The sequence below is a fragment of the Octopus sinensis genome, linkage group LG12, assembly GCF_006345805.1.
Source record: "Octopus sinensis linkage group LG12, ASM634580v1, whole genome shotgun sequence".
NCBI classification, from domain to species: Eukaryota; Metazoa; Mollusca; class Cephalopoda; order Octopoda; family Octopodidae; genus Octopus; species Octopus sinensis.
Window position 1 is genome coordinate 68,538,619 of NC_043008.1, and position 13,440 is coordinate 68,552,058.

Sequence of the window (13,440 nt, forward strand, 5' to 3'; positions counted from 1 at the left end):
CCTCACAAGATGTAAAGCTGTCAGTTTCTGTTGCCTAGGTGATCTAATTAGTATGGGGATGGCTCTAGTGAATTAATAGTTACTAGAATATAGTAGATGGGATAAAAGTTTAGGAAATTGTTGACTCAGTTAGCAAGAAAGAGATTCAGTTTTCATGAAAACTTTCTCCTACCGTAGGTGCAGTATGGCCAAATGGTTTGGAAGTTTGCTTTGCAATCATGAGGTCCTAGTTTCTATTCTGCTGTGTGGCACCTTGGCCATCACTTTCTATTGCTGTAAAGCTGACCCAAATCCTGTAAGTGAAATAGGATGAATAGAAACAGTATGGGAGCCTATTGGATGGATCGTATCTGTATTTTAAAAGTTTAGCTGATTCTGCCTGAGAACTACTTTTCCAGTAGAGACACATGTCTGTGGAATACTCAGCCACTTACACAGTAATCCAATGAGTCAGTTACTCAGTTGATCAAATAATTGACCAACTGATTGTGGCCGCTGCCAGCCTCCCCTGGCACCTGTGCTGGTGGCATGTAAAAAGCATTCATTACACTCATGGAGTGGTTGGTGTTATGAAGGGCATCCAGATCAGACTGGAGCCTGGAGCAGCCTCCTGGCTTCCCAGACCCTGGTCGAACCGTCGAACCTGTGCTAGCACAGAAAATGGACGTTAAACAATGATGATGATGATGATGATAGTCAGACATTCTGATTGAGGTGTGTTAATTATTTTCATTTTCTCTCTTTATGTAAAAATAGATTGCATGAAACGTGTAGAAGATGTCTACTGCCACATGGTAGAGAGACATGGGGCATTGAAAGTGAAATATGTAGAGGATGGAGAGAATGGAGTCAGGTAAATCTCATTGGGCTGCACAAGGTGAACAACTGGACTGAGGGAGAAAGCTGGTTGGTCGTTAATGGTGTCAGTTGATGATTGCAAATCACAAATGACCACTGGAATGGGCAGGTGATATAAAAGAGCAATTAGCAAGGTGTGGTGGGGAGAGAATGCTTTGTGCTGACAGTGGAAAAGGTAACTGGGGAAGAGTTAGAACTAGAGATACTTGGAAAGAAAGGAACAGGGTAGAGGAAATCTCAGAGTGTGTGTGTATGTGTGTGCATGTGTGTGTGTGTATGTGTGTGTGTGCATGCGTGTGTGTGTGTAGGTGGGTGGGTGGAGTCTTTGTGTTTGTATTTGTCCCCACCACTGTTTGACAAGAGGTGTTGGTGTATTTACTTCCCCATAACTTAGTGATTCAGCAAAAGAGACCAATAAAATAAGTACCAGGCTTAAAAAATATGTCTTACTGTGCTTACTCTGGTATACACACACATATATGTATACATATATGTATATATGTATATATGTAATATGTATATATGTATATATATATATATATATATATATATATATATATATATATATATATATATATATATACATATATACATATATACATATATACATATATACATATATACATATATACATATATGTATACATATATGTGGTGTATACCAGAGTAAGCACAGTAAGACATATTTTTTAAGCCTGGTACTTATTTTATTGGTCTCTTGTATATATGTATATATTATATATGTATATATGTATATATGTATATATGTATATATGTATATATGTATATATGTATATAGATAATATATATATATATATATATATATATATATATATATATACGTATATATGTTATGTGTGTGTCTTGTGTCTGTGTTTGTCCCCCTATCCTCACTTGACAACCAATGTTGGTGTGTTTATGTTCCTGTAACTTAGCAGTTTGGCAAAAATGACTGATAGAATAAGTACTAGGCTTATGCTGAACAAGTCCGTGAGTTGATTTCTTTGACTAAAACCCTTTTAGGCGGTGCTCCAGCATGACTTCAGTCAAATGACTGAAACATGTAATAGCGTAAAAGAGTAAATAAGCATTACATTTAACAGAATAATATGAATGCAAAAGGGTTTTAAAATCCGATTTAAAAGAGTTTTAAAATCTGCATGTCAGCATGGGTAGGACAGTTTGACAAGAGGTGGCAATCCAGAGAGCTGCCCTGGATCCAGTTGCCTGTTTTGGCATGGTTTCCATGGCTGGATGCCCTTCCTAATGCCAACTTATGAAGTATACTGGATGCAGAGCCTGCCAAAAGAAACGAACAAAAAATGCATAAACACTTCAAAAAAAGAAAAAAAAAACGTGTATAAATATTTTAATACTAAATTTATTCTGATATCGATGCCAGACCCCTCTGGCACCTGTGCAGGTGGCACGTAAAAAGCACCCACTACACTCGCGGAGTGGTTGGCGTTAGGAAGGGCATCCAGCTGTAGAAACACTGCCAGATCAGACTGGAGCCTGGGGCAGTCCCTGCTCCCCAGACCCCGGTCAAACCGTCCAACCCGTGCTAGCGCGGAAAATGGACGTTAAACGATGATGATGATGATGATGATCACTGGATCAATACAATTACTTTTAACTTCTACCAATTACAAGAAATCCTCAAAGTGGTGGCCATTAGCTTCCAGACACTTATTATTTCAGTAAACTGCTGCTTGGAGAAATGTACCCATGCCATTTTATGGTAGTTGCTCACAACAGCATCAACAAGTCATAAGAAAGTTTCCAGTTTTTTTTAATTTCAAAATAACACTCATTGACTGTTTCATACATCAACAATTGACCAAGAGCTCTCTAACATTTTCAGTATTACACCTTACCAACAGTAAAATCGACAGTATTTTCAAAATGAAAAACTTTTTGAAAATCTTTTATTAAAATTAGGCTAAAAAAAAGATTTCTTTTAAAAAGCCGACTATGTTGGAAAAGATCAAGAAAAGGCAAAAAAAGGTTAAAGGTAACTTGTATTAATCTTGTGATGTTGGAATAAATCTAGCATTAAAATATTTCTACATGTTTTTCTTTCCCTGAAAAGTGTATACAGCTTTTTGGCAGACTCTCTCTCTCTCTCTCTATATATATATATATATGTAACATACACACACACACATTTATACAATATGCACATGCAAGCACACACACACACACATACACACACATATATATAGAGAGAGAGAGGGAGAGGAAGGACAAAGAGAGAGAGAGGGAGAGGAGGGAGAAAGAGAGAGAGGGAGAAAAAGAGAAAAACAGACTGAAAATCAGAGAGAGAGAGAAAGAGGGAGAGGGAGCTCAATGTATATGCAAATATATGTATATACAAATGAATATACATATATTTATCTGTCTAAGGCACAGGAGTGGATGTGTGGTAAGTAGCTTGCTTACCAACCACATGGTTCCGGGTTCATTCTCACTGCGTGACACCTTGGGCAAGTGTCTTCTACCATAGCCTCTGGCTGACTAAAGCTTTGTGAGTGGATTTGGTAGACGGAAACTGAAAGAAGCCCGTTGTATATATGTATATACATATGTATGTGTGTATATGTTTGTGTGTCTGTGCTTGTCCTCCCAACATCGCTTGACAACTGATGGTGGTGTGTTTACGTCCCCGTAACTTAGCGGTTCGGCAAAAGGGTCTGATAGAATAAGTACTAGGCTTCCAAAGAATAAGTCCTGTGGTCAATTTGCTCAACTAAAAGTGATACTGCAGCATGGCCGCAGCCAAATGACTGAAACAAGTAAAAGAGTAAAAGAGTATCTATACATGTATGTGTGTGTGTGTGTGTGTGTGTGTCTGTCTGTCTGTCTCTATGTATGCATGAATGTATGCATTTCATCCTTTTGGAGATTGCAAATTCTTGTACAAGCATGTAGCTGGCCGTGAGTATACATCAAAAATGCCCAAATGCATTTGGAATTCTATCTGGCTGCTGTTGGGATGAATTTTCAGTTCTCTCTGATACTTATCAAGTTTTTAACACAGCAAGACCATACGAGATACTATCTCAGGAAAAATACTGCAGTAACTGGCCTATTGACAGTTTGTATTCTTTGTTATCATCATCATCATAATCATCATCATCATCACCATCAGCACCATCACCATCATCATCATCATCATCATCATCATCATCATCATCATCATCATCATCATTTAACATTTGTTCTCCATGAGTGCATGGGTTGGATAGTCTGACAGGCGCTGGTAAGCCAGAAATTTGAGCTAGGCTCCATTGTCTGCCTTGGCGTGATTTCTGCAGCTGGATGCCCTTGCTAATGCCAACCATTTTACAGAGGGGATAGGGTGCTTTTTACATGGCACCAACATCAGCAACTTTCTATGTGGCACCAGCATTGGTGGGGTCACCAACTAAGTTGCAAGACAAGTTAAATATATATACACAAACACCCCAGTGAAGCTAAAATGATTCAAGGCAGTGTATTGTGACCATGTGTGTAACGTGTGTTTCCGAGCAATATTTACAAATATAAAGGTTTACAGAGAACAGAGTGAGGAATGGGTTGGAATAAGTGGAGGGATGATTTGCATAGTAAGGGATTTATAGACCAGGGCATGATATAGAATATGCCCTAGGTGGTGTATGTGGGTGGTGAGGGAAGGAGATTGTTTTGAAGCCTTAGCTAAGAAGGAGTTCAGTGGTGCTAGGTAGCATTGTTTGAAGTTACCCTAGCCTGGTGAGAACGTTGAGTTGTGACAGTACATTTATACTTAATATTACAGTACAAGCAATTGCCATTCAGAGGACACTTTAGGGAATTCAGATGGTCATGCTGTTGCAGGGGAGCTGGAGCTGGCTTGTGGTTGATGTGAAATGACCTGCAAGTCCCTTGCAGGCCTTAGGTGCCCTATAAGACGCCACTACAATGAGGAGACCAAACTCAAGATGTTTCTTAGAAAGAAATTGGTCTTAGAAGTGGTCTTACTCTCTCACTACTGATGGATGTCTTTCCCAATACCAACTACTTTACAGAGCGTACTGGGTGCTTTTTACATGGCACCATCACCAATGCTTTTTATGTGGCAGCATCAGCAACAGTACTTTTTATGTGGCACAACAGGAAATCTAGTAAAAACCAAAGTCTCCTCTAAAAAAAGAATACAAAGTCTACTACCATCTTGGAAGTGTCAATGTTTGATATTGCAGTCTGAGTAGGAACAGGGAGAACAAAGGTCAGCGATATATTATCTCTGCTGGCAACAAAGGAGTTCTCTTTCTGAAAGAAGGTCAAATTCTATGATGTTTACCTATAATGTGTAATACTTTATGGTTACAAAACACGAAGATTAAAGGTGTGAGAGGTGTTGAGGGAAAAATAAAATTTAAAGCAAACACAGTAGGTTCTGCTGGTTGCTTAATGTTACTGTGTATGAATGATGGAGCTGAAATGAGTTGAGTGAAAGGCTGAGAATATGAAAGAAAAACAAGAGAAAATTGAGTATAGATATAGATATATATATATGTTGGTATAGAATGGCACCAAACTGTCTCCTGCTTATGAATCATCGTGATGTATGCTGCAAATGACAAAATAACTGGGAAGTCAATGACACAGTGTACATGGATTCAGGAGGGAAATCGACATGATATTTGGTCTTTCGAGAGAAAATTCAATAAATAATAATAACAATAATAATAATAATAATAATAATAATAATAATAATAATAATAATAATAATAATAATAGTAGTAGTAATAATAATAATAACGATGATGATGATGATGATGATAGTAATAATAATAATAATAATAATAATAATAATAATAATAATAATGATAATGATGATAAAATGGTAATACTATGTTAGTTAATGAAACAGATAAAAAATGTACTAAATATAGTATATTTAGAATTAGGAATTAAGGAAGCCGACATAGTTGAAAAAGCACATACGCAAATGAGAGAAAAAAGTTAGAGAGGAATATGAAAGATGTTATAGATTAATACTAGAAACAGCTGAATGCCAAAAAAAAAAAAAAACAGGCCATAGTTATTGTTAATGGTTACCATTATATTCTCATGCTGTTCATGTAATAACTTACAGTATTCTCCACTGGAAACTAAGTGAATTAGCAAGACTAGAGAGGAAAACAAGGAAAAAATAATGACTGCTTTTTGAATACACCACTGCAAAAGTCAACACAGAATGATTATATACAGAGAGGTTGGGGCCTTCTGTAACTGAACCAAAAAAGGCCTGTATAAAATATGTACTGTATGGCGAGAAAATATATAGAACTGAATGAAATAAAAGCCAATGTAAAAAGCTGTAAAATATGGACAAAAAGAGGGACAACAACATTCCTGTGAGACTATGTAATATAAAACAAACATAATAGATAAGTGTGAGGAGAATGAAAAAACAAAAACAGAAACCATTTAAAAAAATTGCATAGGTGTAGGCTTGGTTGTATTGTTAAGACATTTCTTGTTGAATTCAGTTCTACTGTGTGGTATATAGGGTTAGTCTCCTACTATGTCCTTGGACTGACCAATACCTTTTAAGTAAATTTGGTAAATGGGAATTATTTAGAAGGCCATTGCATATATATAATGTTTGCAACACTAGTTCTACTTCTAATTCATAGTTGAATTTCCTCTTATATATGTAGGCATAGGAGTGGCTGTGTGGTAAGTAGCTTGCTTACTAACCACATGGTTTCAGGCTCAGTCTCACCGTGTGGCACCTTGGGCAAGTGTCTTCTACTATAGCCTCGGGCCGACCAAAGCCTTGTGAGTGGATTTGGTAGACAGAAACTGAAAGAAGCCCGTTGTATATATGTATATGTATATATATGTGTGTGTATGTGTTTGTGTGGGAACACAACATCGCTTGACAACTGATACTGGTGTGTTTACGTCCCCATAACTTAGCGGTTCGGCAAAAGAGACTGATAGAATAAGTACTAGGCTTACAAAGAATTGGGGTTAATTTGCTCGACTAAAGGCGGTGCTCCAGCATGGCCACAGTCAAATGACTGAAACAAGTAAAGAAGTAAAAGAGTTATATATGCGTCATTGTGGCATACCAGCAAATGGTTTTTACACTATTTTCTATATAGTCATAGACAGGTAATTCACTTCACCTCTGGTTTGATTCAGGTACATGATGTTGATTAGCCACAAAAATGACTAAACATCGATGTCCGTTGTTTCTGAATGAGACTTGAGGTGAGTTGTTTTGCCTATCTGATTTCAGGTGTTTTAACACCCGGTGCTTTGAGATAGAGTCATCTCCATTGTGTCAAATCACAGCCTACCAGCAAATAAGCAAAGCACATATGTTGTGTATGTGTGTTTGATAAGTATAAAAAAATAAATAAATGTGCCCTTTTAAAGCCTAGCCCGGCTCATGGGCCTGGTTTCCTGGTTTCTATGGCGTATGTGTTCCCCAGCTGGATGGGACGCCAGTCCATCGCAGTGTTACTCATTTTTGCCAGCTGAGTGAACTGGAGCAACGTGAAATGAACACATGTCGCTCAGTCCAGGAATCGAAACCACTATCTTACGATCATGATGCTGACACCCTAATCACTAAGCCATTCACCTCCACATATAAAGTATAAGGAAAGGTAAAAAATAGAAGTGCAGATATTACTTTATTCCAAGTTGGTAGATATATCCAATAAAAACTCTACAAGTTGTTTCCAAGCTTAATTCAAAACAAAGCGAAAAATAATCCTTTTGGAATCACAAATTAGGCTTCTCCTTAGGAATTAATTATTGGGATGAACGGGTTCTATCAACAAAAATATAAAGACATTTATAATAACCCAGAAATATAAAGTTAGATAAAGCCGGTTTATAGAATTACCCTGGGTTTCACGTTCATGAAGTGCTTAGCTTTACAGTGTTCATCAGATCCCAAAACTTGTTGGCTGAATGCCTCTAGTGAGTGGCCTCTCTAGAATATGGAGAAGGAAAGGACCTTGCTACTCAATGTCAACAATAGGGGATTGTCTCTCTTTAGATATCGATTGTAAGTGATCCTGTTATCTTGCGGGTTTCAGCCAGCGGGAATTTCCTGAAATGCAAGCATGGTCCAAAGACCTCCATATATATAAAATCAAACACCACTCACAGTAAGCACTCTGCAGGGGTTCAGCTGTCAAAAAAAAAAAAATAGTAGTTAGGTTTAAGATATATTTTAACATCACTGTGCTTCTGAAAATCTAGAATCACAACAGTGGAGTGTAATAACGATTAATTTATATTTATTTTTAAATATGATGGGTTTCTTTCAGTTTCTGTCTATCAAACCCACTCATGAGGCTTTGGTCAACCTGGGGCTGTAGCAGAAGATACTTGTCCCAGGTGTCTTGCAGTGGGACTGAAACCAAGTCCATATGTTTGGGAAGCAAGTTTCTTAATCACACAGCCACGACTGTGCCGGTATTACATATTTGTACATATATGAATTCATATTTTAGTTGTAACTTCAATTTAATAAAAGATGGCACTGAAAACTGCTGAGAGATAAAAAGGTATTGTTGAATTTATAGGTTACTAAGTGGTCAACTAGAATCTATGAGTTAGGTCCAATTAAGAAATAGTTTAATTTTTTTGGTATTAATAATCAAACAGTGAATGATATATCCAAGAAGGGCATTGACTGATGAAGAACAAATATAGAAAGTCACAGAAAGTTGTTGAGAAGGCAATGGAGGCAGTTAAGAGAGAAATTATTAAACATTGATTTGCAAGTGTTAGAAAGGTTTCAAATTCCATAGATATATCACCATATTTCCCATATTAAAAGACCTTCAATAAGAATAAAGATTTGCAAGAAAGAAGCCTATGATTCCAAAAGCTAATAAGATCAAAAGGTTCAACAAGGCTAAAGAGTTCTGCCACAAAGAAGCCAACTTTTAGTCTTGAATAATACGATGTAATGAAAGAGAATTCTGCCAATTTTCCAATTCAAAATGGATAATGTGTGGGCAACAAAGCTAGAGTGTTTGCCAGAAACAACTGGATATAGGGGAGTTGGAGATATTGTACTGGGGGACAGTTTAAGTAATAGGTAGATTAGAACCAATTTTTGTAAGAGGAGAAGAGATCTTCACCATCATTATCATTTAACATGTGTAGTCCATGCTGGCATGGGTTGGGTAGTTCAAAAGGTATCTGATAAGTGAGAGAACTGCTTTGAGGCTCAATGTCTGTTTTGGCAGGATTTCTACAGCTAGATGTCCTTCCCCAAACCAGTCAGTTTACAGAGTGTACTGGGTGCTTTTTCGTGTTACCAGTACCAGTGAAGTTACTGAGTAGCTCACGAGACAAGACCCCTCGATGAGTGAAGTGTAGTACTGAAGGAAGTGGTTTATGCCTGGTGTTGAGAGGCAAGAGTATGATAGAGGGATAGGAAGAAGTGTCTTGGTGCAGAGGAGATACAAGGCTACCCCAACTGAGAAAGGAGAAAAGATGGTAGTGATGAGGTGGTAGGATGTACCACCAAGGAAGAAGAGGGTGAATGTGAGGGGGATAAGGACAGAAGAAATGATGAAATGGATGATCAGATAAGTTTGCAAGAATGTGAGATGACAGGTAGTAAGAGGTAGGGATAAAGAGATATAGGTGATGCAGTAAAATCAAACAGGGGAACAAGGCATGGTCAGTGGTGAATATCAGTTTGGGGAGAGGTGAAGGAAATAGGAGTGAGTTAGCAGGGAGGAGATGATAAGTGGCAGTGCAAAAAATATGGGGGTGGTGGAGAGAAGCATTGAGACACACACACACACACGCACGCGCACACACACACACACACACACAAGATCAAAAGGTTAAGCTAGCTAAAGAGTTCTGCCACAAAGAAGCCAACTTTTAGTCTTGAATAATACGATGTAATAAAAGAGAATTCTGCCAATTTTCCAATTCAAAATGGATAATGTGTGGGCAACAAAGCTAGAGTGTTTGCCAGAAACAACTGGATATAGGGGAGTTGGAGATATTGTACTGGGGGACAGTTTAAGTAATAGGTAGATTAGAACCAATTTTTGTAAGAGGAGAAGAGATCTTCACCATCATTATCATTTAACATGTGTAGTCCATGCTGGCATGGGTTGGGTAGTTCAAAAGGTATCTGATAAATGAGAGAACTGCTTTGAGGCTCAATGTCTGTTTTGGCAGGATTTCTACAGCTAGATGTCCTTCCCCAAACCAGTCAGTTTACAGAGTGTACTGGGTGCTTTTTCGTGTTACCAGTACCAGTGAAGTTACTGAGTAGCTCACGAGACAAGACCCCTCGATGAGTGAAGTGTAGTACTGAAGGAAGTGGTTTATGCCTGGTGTTGAGAGGCAAGAGTATGATAGAGGGATAGGAAGAAGTGTCTTGGTGCAGAGGAGATACAAGGCTACCCCAACTGAGAAAGGAGAAAAGATGGTAGTGATGAGGTGGTAGGATGTACCACCAAGGAAGAAGAGGGTGAATGTGAGGGGGATAAGGACAGAAGAAATGATGAAATGGATGATCAGATAAGTTTGCAAGAATGTGAGATGACAGGTAGTAAGAGGTAGGGATAAAGAGATATAGGTGATGCAGTGAAAATCAAACAGGGGAACAAGGCATGGTCAGTGGTGAATATCAGTTTGGGGAGAGGTGAAGGAAATAGGAGTGAGTTAGCAGGGAGGAGATGATAAGTGGCAGTGCAAAAAATATGGGGGTGGTGGAGAGAAGCATTGAGACACACACACACACGCACGCGCACACACACACACACCACACACACACACACAAGATCAAAAGGTTAAGCTAGGCTAAAGAGTTCTGCCACAAAGAAGCCAACTTTTAGTCTTGAATAATACGATGTAATAAAAGAGAATTCTGCCAATTTTCCAATTCAAAATGGATAATGTGTGGGCAACAAAGCTAGAGTGTTTGCAAGAAACAACTGGATATAGGGGAGTTGGAGATATTGTACTGGGGACTAGTTTAAGTAATAGGTAGATTACTTAAACACACACACACACACACACACACACACACACACACACACACACGCACACACTCACTCATATGCACACACACTCACACACATGCATACATATATTTATACATATATACGTACATGCATACATACACACACATATACACATCCAGCTGTAGAAACTCTGCCAGATCAAGATTGGAGCCTGGTGCAGCCATCTGGTTCGCCAGCCCTCAGTCAAAATCGTCCTACCCATGCTAGCATGGAAAGCGGACGTTAAACGATGATGATGATGATGATGATGCATACATACATACATACATACACACATTCATATACACATATACATATATATACATACATACACATACATAATACATATATACTGCAAATACATACATACAAACTACAACTACATACATACAAACTACAACTACATACATACATACATAACATGCATATCATAAAAGTACTATCTCCCTATATGACACAACTTCACAGAAACAACATACAATGCTGTTTGGAATAAAGACTATCCTGGAATAAATATAGAGAACCCCCTCTGTTATTGAATTCGTACACAAAAAAAATCAACAGATTGGTGGAACATTCTCATCAAAACATGTGAAGTATAAACATAACAGGCCAGGTATTGTTATTTGGGACACACAAGAAAAAGCATGTACCACCACAGAGGTCAGCTGTCCTGCTGATTTGAACATCTCTTTGAAAATCAAAGAGAAAGAGGATAACTATGGACAACTGCTTTGAAACCTCTGCTTCTGTATACAGATTATAAATCTACATTAAAACCAATGATAATTGAATCATATGGTTTTGTGAGTAAATGTCTAAGTGACAATCTAAGTATAAGCTAGGGTTTTCAGAAAAAGAAATCAACCAACTAACTCGCACATTACAAATGCAATTTGTAAGTGGAACAGTACAGATATGCAAAACTTTTCTCAAGTTAAATATGTGACATTGTTATTGTGATCTACATCCCAATGATGGAGTTTTGTATCCTTGTTGAAAACCAGCTCCTTTCTCTAAAGAAGAATTTAAATAATTATAAACAAAAGAGAACATACATTAAATGCGTCATTCAGTTTCAATCTACGAAATCCACTTACAAGGGTTTGGATGACCTGAGGCTATGATAAAATACATTTGTCCAAAGTACCATGCTGTGGGACTGAACCCAGAACCATGTGGTTGGGAAGGAAACTTCTTAAACACACAGCCAGGCCTGCCCCACATAGATTTAAGCTAAGAGACAGAGAAATAGAGAGAGAGAGGGAGAGATGGAGAGAAAAAAATGGTGGGAATGAAAGAGAGGGAAATCGAAATAGATAACTAGTAAGAGAGGAAGAAAAAGATTGAGAGAAAGAAAGTTAGAAAGATAAAGAGAGAGTAAAGGTGAGTTTTTATATTAAAGCTGATGGTTGTCCAGGTTTCTCCACTTATTTGGTCTCCACACACCACTACCACTACCATTACCACCACCACCACTACCATCATCAGCAGCACCACCACCACTACCACCAGCACCTCTCCTAGCACCAGCACCAGCACTAGCACCAGCATCAGTGCCACAACAACGTGACCACCACTACCATCACTACCAGTACCACCATTATCATCGCTGTCACCACCACCACCACCACCACCACCACCACACCCACCACCGCTGCCACCACCAACAACAATAACATTACAATTTCCCCACTATCCTTCCCCACCTCCACCACCATCTCCTCCTCCAACATCACCTCCACTACCATCACACTCTCTCCATTATCACTAACCAACACCAGACAAAAGAACACTTCAGCAATTTGCAAATTACTTATTGTAATATACGATGGTTTATCACAATGACATGTCACAGGTCTATACTTCACACACACTTCACTCACACACACACACACACACACTTCACTCATCACTCTACATTGATTCCACAATTGTCCACTTCAACATATTACCTACCTGACCACCTACCATCAATACAGCACAGGACAAAATATACGGTAAGCATGAGACCAGATGTGGCCAGGATTTCTGGATTTTCCAGTTTTCTGGAGACAATCTAGATATATACTAAAAATACAAAAGAACTAAATTGTATTTAACATATTCAAATTTATGCATTCCTAAAGCAGGGTCTATTTGATGTTCACCAATTCATTTAAAAAATCTTTAAAATAAATCAAACTGGTCCATGTGTACAATATAATGTTTGTAGGATGAAAATTAAAATTAAATGAAGTAAAGAACATAATTTTATTTAACAGATAAAGGTACAAATTTATAAACTTTTAAAGCAGAGTATCATCATCATTTAATGTACATTGTCCATGCTGGCATGGATTGGCTGGTTTGACCAGGGCTCGTAAGCTGGAAGGCTGCACCAGACCCCAGTGTGATTTGGCATGATTTTCTACAGCTGGATGCCCCTCCTAATGCCAACCACTCTGAGAGTGTAATGGGTTCTTTTGTATGTTTAAACTTTATGAATTCACCTTCGGCAAGTGTCTTCTACTATAGCCTCAGGCCTTGTGAGTAGCTTTGGTTGA

General features: G+C 38.2%; 2 long non-coding RNA genes across 2 annotated transcripts in view; one reads left to right on the top strand and one right to left on the bottom strand.

Annotated features, from left to right (window-relative positions):
- Positions 1-519: 519 nt before the first annotated feature.
- Positions 520-7,953, top strand: LOC118765666. Its single transcript, XR_005001534.1, has 3 exons — positions 520-530; positions 4,267-4,276; positions 7,832-7,953. It is a non-coding gene; the product is annotated as an uncharacterized LOC118765666 (long non-coding RNA).
- The window catches only part of LOC118765665, a 17,403-nt gene continuing 11,795 nt past the window's right edge, over positions 7,833-13,440 (bottom strand). Inside the window, exons 3-4 of the long non-coding RNA XR_005001533.1 lie at positions 11,899-11,901; positions 7,833-7,899 (exon numbers count right to left, since the gene is read on the bottom strand). This is a non-coding gene — a long non-coding RNA (uncharacterized LOC118765665). The remainder of the gene's footprint in view (positions 7,900-11,898; positions 11,902-13,440) is intronic.